This window comes from Loxodonta africana, chromosome 10 (assembly GCF_030014295.1).
Source record: "Loxodonta africana isolate mLoxAfr1 chromosome 10, mLoxAfr1.hap2, whole genome shotgun sequence".
Taxonomy (NCBI): domain Eukaryota; kingdom Metazoa; phylum Chordata; class Mammalia; order Proboscidea; family Elephantidae; genus Loxodonta; species Loxodonta africana.
The window spans coordinates 17,620,681-17,628,754 of NC_087351.1; positions in this window are offsets into that span (position 1 = coordinate 17,620,681).

Here is an 8,074-nt window from a genome sequence, read left to right on the forward strand (position 1 = left end):
TGAAGGACCAGCTGGATCAGAACCGTGGAGACTTAGTCAAAACTTTACCGTATGGGACACCCCAAGGCAGTGGGAAAGGAATTTAAAAAGGATCAGCATCAATGGCCCAACAACATCAACATTCATCAACATTTATCAACATTCATCAACAACAGATGAATGGATAAACAAAATGCGGTACATACACACAATGGACTATTACTCAGCCTTAAAGATAAATGAACTTTGAAAACATGCTTAACAAATAAAAGCAGACACAAAAGGGCACATAGCGTATGAAATATCTAGGCATGTGTATAGAGGTTTAAGTTTATTAGTAGTTATTAATAACCATACGGGTAGATGAAAAAAAAAAAAAGGGAGGAGAAAAAGGGGATTCGTTGCTTAGGGGACATTAAGCTTCTGTTCAGGATGATGGAAAAATTTGGATACAGATAATGGTGATGGTATGCATGATAAACACAATGTCACAGAATTATACATGGGGAAGAATGTTGAAATGGCAAATGTTTTGTTACACATATTTTTACCACAATCAAAAACAAAAAAGGATCAGGATGGTGGTGCCGAGAATCAAAAGAGTAGGCTGAAGTGTTCGTTCCTCTGCTGCCTGGAGCCTTGGTCACATCCTGAAAGCTCTGGCCTGTTTCCTTATCTATAAAATGGGAATGAAGGTGCTGTCTGCCACCTGGGGAGCTGGCCAATGAAATTCTATGAAACTAGAAAGGGTTTTATATAAATGGTGGAGATTATTTCGATGCTAAAGAGAAAAAACTGAGGATGAAACCAAGGCTTAGAAAGTATAGGTAGGTCGACCAAGCCTAGTGAGCGAGAAAGCCAGAACTGGATCCCAGGTCTCCTGGATGGTCTTTCACGTACAGACATTTATTGAGCATTCAGTATGTATGGGACCTGGTTTCGGGTGCTCAGGTTGGTTACTACAGCAAGCAACAGCAACTATACCACTTCTTTTCATGATATTGCTTCTTAGATCAAAACAGATTGTGTTCTGGGCCCCTTCTCTTAAATAGCTTCTGTTTTTCACCATCTTTCCTTACTGGAAACAATGAAAAAAATCTCATTTCCTCTTGCTCTTCATTGCTTTCCCACCTGCCCATTGATTCGGATGTTGTTGTGTGCTACCCTGTCAGTTCCAACTCACAGTGACCTCATGTGACAGAGTAGAACTGTCCCCATAGGGTTCTTTTGACAATAATCTTTATGGAAGCAGATTGCCAGGTCTTTCTCCCATGGAGTTGCTAGGTAGGTTGGAACCACCAACCTTTTGGTTAGCAGCCAAGTGCTTAATTGGTATGCCACCAGGGCTCCTTGATTCTGACATTAAAACAAAACAAACAAAACCAAACCCATTGCCGTCGAGTTGACTCTGACTCTTAGCAACGCTATAGGACAGAGTAGAACTACCCCATAGGGTTTCCAAGGAGCAGCTGGCGGATTTGAACTGCCAACCTTTTGGTTAGCAGCCTGAGCTCTGACATTAGCATTTCTAAAATCCATATGAAAAGTGATAGCTCTGGTAGACACACAGCCCCAGGACATGCACTTAACATTCAGAAGGCTTTTGAACGGGTAGGGATATCTTCACCATATGGGAAGCACGTTTTAAGTGGACAGATAAAAATAAACACCTCGATTTAGTAGTAATGATGCCCCATTTACTACTTTGATTGGAGGGAGGAACATTTATATGTAAAGACCAGAAATTATTTAAGAAGTGTTTTCCCAAGAGAGAACGAAAATAAAAGGATGGACACTAAATTTAGCCTTGGTTTATAGAAAAACATCAATGTTTCACTTGTTAACTATATGACCTTTGGAAGTTCACTCAATTTCTCTGTGTCCTAGTTTCCTAATTTGTAAAATATGAATGGGAACTAGACAACCTCTATTGAAATCATTTATAATTCCTAAAGGACCGGGCAGTGTTTCCTTCCATTGTAGATAGGGTTGCTACGAGTTGGAAATAACTTGACAGCACCTAACAACACAACAGTCTTACTATGGTCTTAGACGGACCTGAAAAGCCAATGAAATATAAACTCTATTAAACCCCTTGCTGTTGAGTTGATCCTGACAGGACAGAGTAGAACTACTCCATAGGGTTTCCAGGGCTGTAATCTTTACAGAAGCTGCCTGCCACATTTATCTTCTGCAGAGTGGCTGGTGAGTTTGAACCACCAACCTTTTGGTTAGCAGCTGAATGCTTAACCACTGCACCACCATGGCCCTTTATCAAATCGATTCCAGTTTCAAAATTCTATGCTTTTAGGCTAGCAAGTGGTTTGATGGCTTTATTCAGAGGTGAATAGCATGCATTTTACTATTTGTACGCAGATTCTAGATACTGATGTTTATTAAACCAATCAGGTTTCTACGAAAACAAGGTGCTTTGTCTCTCAAGGCTAGAATTATGATGGGCTGTTGCTATTGTTTTTAAAATATGTATTTAGATAGCCAAAAACATCTCACACTGGCCTCATATGGAAAAATGTCACCCCTCCACACTGTTTCTTTGCCCCTCCCCATATTAGAAGGGTAAGATGTGGTTTGGATACAGATATGCATATTATTCAGAGTTCTTCGCTTTTCACTCCACGAAAATCTAAGAAAAGAAGAAAGGAAAGGCATTTCTTTTTTGCTCACTGGATGGCTCCAGTATGCCTACCTGATTAATTTTTTTAGGCCTGCTTTTATTTCTTTATGACCTGGCACATAGGTCAGTATATGTTGCAGCCCTGGCAGCACAGTGTTTAAGATGTTGGTTGCTAACAAAAAGGCTGGCAGTTTGAATCCACCAGCTGCTCCTTGGAAACCCTAGGGGGCAGTTCTACTCTGTCCTATGGGGTCCCTGTGAGTCGGAATTGACTTGACGGCAATGGTTTATATATATACATATACATATATATTTTGTCTAGTAACAGAACATTTTAGTATTGAATTCTGTAAAAAAAAGATCTTGGACCCAGCATTCCCACACTGCTGTGTGTTCCCTTGACTACCAGAAACAGCAATGCCTTGATGGGCCCTAGAAAGGACAGACAGCATGTGAAATGTGCCAGTTCCCAGAAAGAACATCCAGCCCCTATGGCTGGATTCTGGATAGGCGTTCCTGGAAGCAACCACTCAGGAGTGCTACTTTTAGCAACAATAGCAGGTCAGATATGATGCTCCAGTCAGGACATGGTGTTGTATCTTTTCTAAGTCTCTGGAATAAGCCACTGTTTGAGGGTACTTTCTGAGCTGATAGTGAATGCTAATCTTCATGTAACATAGCTGTCAGTGTTTTCTCATCATAAAAGTACGGCGTTGACCTCAAAAGTGTTCTGGAGTGGCAACTCGGCAGTGAGCATAGAAAATCTTAAAAATACACAAAATTTTTCTCAGTAATTTCACCTCGAAGAATTTGTCCCAAGGAAATAAACGCGTACTGTAATATCTGCACATAGGAAACACGCAATAAATGTTAGCTATTGTTACCGAGCTAGTCATCACAGCATTATTTATAATGACAGATACTTAGATCAAACCTAAAGTGTCCAAGAAAAGGAGAGTGATTAGCTTAATAAATGGTATCATGCCTATATAATAGAATACTAGGCCGCCATTAAAAAGTACGTCAGTGGTTTCCAAATTTTGGTGTGTGTCAGAATTGCCTGAGGAACTTGTTAAAAATGAAATCACCCAGGTCCCATCCAAAATATCTAAGGATAATTGTAAAGTCCTGTAGGTAAGAGGGAGTCTTGGTGGCACAGTGGTTAAGTGCTCAGCTGTTAACCAAAAGGTCGGCAGTTCGAATTCACCAGCTGCTCCTTGGAAACCCTATGCGGTAGTTCTACTCTGTCCTATAGGTTTCCTATGAGTTGGTATCGACTCGATGGCAATGATTTGTCTTTTTTTTTTTTTTTTTTAATGCAAAAGAGAAGTTGGGCTTCACATAAACTCAATATATGTTATGGCAGGAATATTAATTTTAGAATATTAAAGGGTTGTTACATATGCCAAAGACTTGCTGACTTTTCTTGACCAGCCTGTCTCTCAATCAGTTCGTTTCAAAAGGACCCTCCAGGTCTTTGAAAATCTTCCTGACTGGAAGCAATACCTCATTCCATAAAGTTTTCTTTAAATGAGCATCATTATACAATTCCTTCTCCTCCATCCTCCAAATTATGTCACTTGATGTATGTTTTCCTTCAAGAGGAAGAGTCAATTTGCAGTAATACTTACAGCTGGGACTATATTTCTATACGCCTTCTCTGTGAGTGTTTTCGTAACCTCTACACTGGAATGAAATGTAGTTGGAAGGCTGTAGTTTAATATAGTAAAAACATTTAACTATCAACTCTGAAGGTTGTTCCAGCCTCAAGATAAACAATTATTTATATATAGTTTCTTTTTTGCTCAAAGAAATATAAACTCTCAGAAAATGGCCAACACAGGATTTGTTTTCTTGCAGATGACACATTGATTCAAAGAGCAATAAAATAGCTTGAATTGACATTGAAAATTCCAAGGTCTTCCTTTTTTTCTGGGTGTTCCCTTGCTGTTTCTAATGATTGTTTCAAACCATGGAACTAACCCATCAGTAGCAGAGTGACTCAGAGTACTGATATGTCATGCTCTAAGAAAAGTGTTAAAGTTCTAATTTCTCATTCCTTCCCACACAGCAGCTTCCCTAATAACAGCAGCTTACAATTATATAATGCTTATCTGTGCCAATTTACATAGGTAAAGCAGCTATGTATCTACCTATTTACTTCTCAAACCTGCACAGTGGTTCTACCATTCTTCATCCCTGTTATGGATTGAATGGTGTCCCCCCAAAATGTGTGTCAACCTGGCTGATTCCCAGTACTGTGTGATTGTCCACCATTTTGTCATCTGATGTGATTTTCCTGTGTTGTAAATCCCGTCTCTATGATGTTGATGAGGTGGGATTAGTGGCAGTTATGTTAATGAGGCAGGACTCAATCTACAAGATTGGGTTGTGTCTTGAGCCACTCTCTTTTGAGACATAAAAGAGAGAAGCAAGCAGAGAGACATGGGGAATTCATACCACCAAGAAAGTAGTGCCAGGAGAAAAGCGTGTCCTTTTTGACCAGGGCTCCCTGCTCTGAGGAGTTCCTGGACCAGGGGAAGATTGATGACAAGGACCTCACTCCAGAGCCCACAGAAAGAGAAAGCTTTCCCCTGGAGCTGATGCCCTGAATTTGGACTTCTAGCCTACTAGACTGTGAGAGAACAAAGTTCTGTTTGTTGAAGCCATCCACTTGTGGTGTTTCTATGAATAGCAGCACTAGATAACTAGACAGTCCCCATTTTACAGATGAGAGAACCTCATTTCAGAAAGGTTAAGACACTTGGCCAAGGTCACACAGTTACACATACATAATTCATAAGGATTTGAACTCGAACATTCTGAGTCGTCACACATGACCTCTAAACCTTAGGGCTGAGTCATTTGCTCCAACTGCTGGAGAAGCTACAGGTGAAGGAACGAAAGGGACTGAGTGATAGAAAGAAGTTTCCTAGGACAAAAAAAAAAAAAAAAGAGTCCTGGAGGTTGCAAAGTAAAACTAGGAGAGAAGGAGCCTGATCAGAAATCCTGGTCACCTGTGCCTCTGACAGGCTAAGGACCTTTATTTAGTTCCAGTTCTTAAATTCCTGGGAAAAGATTCATATTGGCCCAACTTGGTAGTACCGTGCTTAGATCGATAAACATTATCCATTGGGAGGGTCAAATTTTACAAATTTGAGTGATGAGTACGGTGATTCCATTCCATTTTTATTTTTCTGAAACCCAGTTCCTTCTTCTCCAAAAAGTAGATGATAATAATACCATCTTAATCATGTAAAATAAAATAATAGATGCACGGCAAGCACAGAGAAACCTTAACTGCCGTCTACTCTGTTCCCCCCTCAAAAGCAAAGAAAGAACTTTCAGATCTTTGAACTGACTAACTTGAATAAACAGATTTCTGAGTAAACTTTCTTTAGGACTGGAAAACAAAACAAAGCAAGACAACAAAACAAAAAGCTGTATTTGTAAACACTGGTTTCTGTAATTTTGAATATTCTCTCTTGTTGCTCTCTTCATTTGTTGCATTCTTCTTCCTCCTGCTCCTCTTCCTCCTCCTTGTTCATTTTCCCCTTCATTTCTTAGTACAATGCTTTTTGAAAAACTCCAGCTTTGACCCGGCTAACTAAGAAAGAAGAGGAAGTTTCTACTGAGGTCAAGAAATCTATGGAAAGCAAAGTGCCCTAGGGGATACCCCAGCTGCAAAACAAAAACACAAAAAAGCTGGCTGAGCTGGGAGATGAATATTCTAGAGGGAGGAAGTGTGTGGACAGTGAAAATTGCAGATTCTTTCCAGCTTGGATTGACTTTCCCAAGTTCCACTTTGTTTTTGCAGTTGATTTCCTTTACTAGAGAAGGTTTTTTACTCAGGCCCCCTTGTATTTCCATTTGTACTCCCTCATAATCACTCCAGTTGTTTCAGGCACTTGTGTCTCATTTACCATCCAAAGTGCTGGTTAGAATAAGACGTCTATGAGTCTACCTGTGTGTGAATAGGAAAGGACTGAGCTTTGGGGTGAAAGAGCCTTGGGTTGACCTTCAGCTCTGCTGCGTATTAGATAGGTAACTGTGGCCAGATTATCTAACCTCTCTAACTTTCTACATTTGTAAAATGGGGGTAAGAATAGTAACAACCAGGTAGGATCGTTACGATAATTAAATGATGTAATACATCCAAAGCACTAGCATAAAAAAAAAAAAAAACAAACAATTGGGGTAAGAATAGTAACAACCAAGTAGGATCGTTACGATAATTAAATGATATAATACATCCAAAGCACTAGCATAAGGGTGAGCCAAAATGATTTATGACTATTTTTTAGCCTATTTTTCTCTTTCCCACCAGTGCCTATTTACCCAGCTTAGTAAGGATTTATTGAGTGAATGATACAAATGAAACAAAGATATTAGTCAGGGGAAAAGATATAGTAAAAGGTTTGCTTCTTTCCAGAGGGTTGAGTAATGTTAATATTCTAGGTTATGTTTTTAGATCCCAACCGGAAACGTAAATATAGAAACATGAAAATAAATACAGAGTAATACGCTACGCAATTGTCATAATGGTTACGATACCTTACTTATATAAATAATTTTGACTCTTAACGACATTAGTAGAATTTCATATTATTACTATTTCATAATCTCATAAGCTTAAAAAAAACAGGTTGATTTTCATAAAACTAGAATGACTAATTTGAAACACAACAATTCAGTTTTGTCTTAAAGACTGAAAGAATACTTAGATTTGTTTTTCCCTTAAACTAGCAGTTTTTTGGGTAGGCAAGGTCATCTAATCGGTAAGTTTTGGTCTCTAACTGACTAAGTTATTTTAATTCCATGTCGTTACATAAATATTTTTTAAGTACATGCCATGTGGTAGGCAGCTGAGATTCAAAAATGAGCAAGGCACAATTGTAACCCTGGAAAATAAAAATATAACTGCAAACGTGGTGTGTATATGGAAATTGTGCTGTTGAGGAACGTGGTTGTGATCATGTCTGCTTATTATAAGACTAGAGTGCGATAATTCTGATCATTCCTGCTGCATCCTGGTCATGGAACTCTGTGTCCGTATTTATTTTTCAGGTCGTTGATGTACTAGGTTAGACGGATATTTATTTTCCATCTTGTGAACGACAGTCAAAATTTACGCCCCAGAGTCAAAATCTTGGGTGAGCCATTTGCTAGGGCCCTCAAACTACCTTTCTCCGTCACACAAGCAGTTGTTGTAATCAAATTGGCTCCATGCCTAGAGCAGGCTGTGTGACTCAGTGACTGTTGCAATCAGAGTATGGATTTGGAGACAAAGAAGTCACAGATCAGGAAATTACAGTGACGATGGCCAGTTGGGATTGGATGGTTTCATATGAGTTGAGGTTTTTTTTTTTTTTGGTAAAGATTTTTTTCCTTTTAAATATCATTCATCAAAGACACATCGAATCTTGTTCCTTTTGCATTAGATTTAAACAATTTTCTGTA